This window comes from Apaloderma vittatum, unplaced genomic scaffold, assembly GCF_000703405.1.
Source record: "Apaloderma vittatum isolate BGI_N311 unplaced genomic scaffold, ASM70340v1 scaffold26683, whole genome shotgun sequence".
NCBI classification, from domain to species: Eukaryota; Metazoa; Chordata; class Aves; order Trogoniformes; family Trogonidae; genus Apaloderma; species Apaloderma vittatum.
The window spans coordinates 399-601 of record NW_009709034.1 but is presented as its reverse complement, the minus strand read 5'-3'; the positions used below and the strand labels follow the sequence as shown (position 1 = coordinate 601).

General features: G+C 57.1%; 1 protein-coding gene across 1 annotated transcript in view; it reads left to right on the top strand.

Annotated features, from left to right (window-relative positions):
* The window catches only part of PTPRN (protein tyrosine phosphatase, receptor type, N), a gene marked incomplete at its 3' end in the record, with an annotated part of 8,737 nt that overhangs the window by 8,172 nt on the left and 362 nt on the right, over positions 1-203 (top strand). The gene's annotated exons all lie outside the window — the stretch shown is intronic.

The window sequence follows — 203 nt, the reverse complement described above, 5'->3', positions numbered from 1 at the left end:
CCATATGGGGACAGGGACACTGCTTAGGGCAGTGGGGGAGTCTTTGAGCATGTTGCCCTCCTCTGCCCCCCGCTCATGCTCTCTCTGTCTCTCTCTCTCTCGTGTCTCTCTCGCAGCTGCCGGCGTCATTTTTGTGATTTGCAGCTAGTAATCTGGCTCCAGGTGCATAGTCACAAAAGTGATCGTTGGCAGCCGTGCCCGCG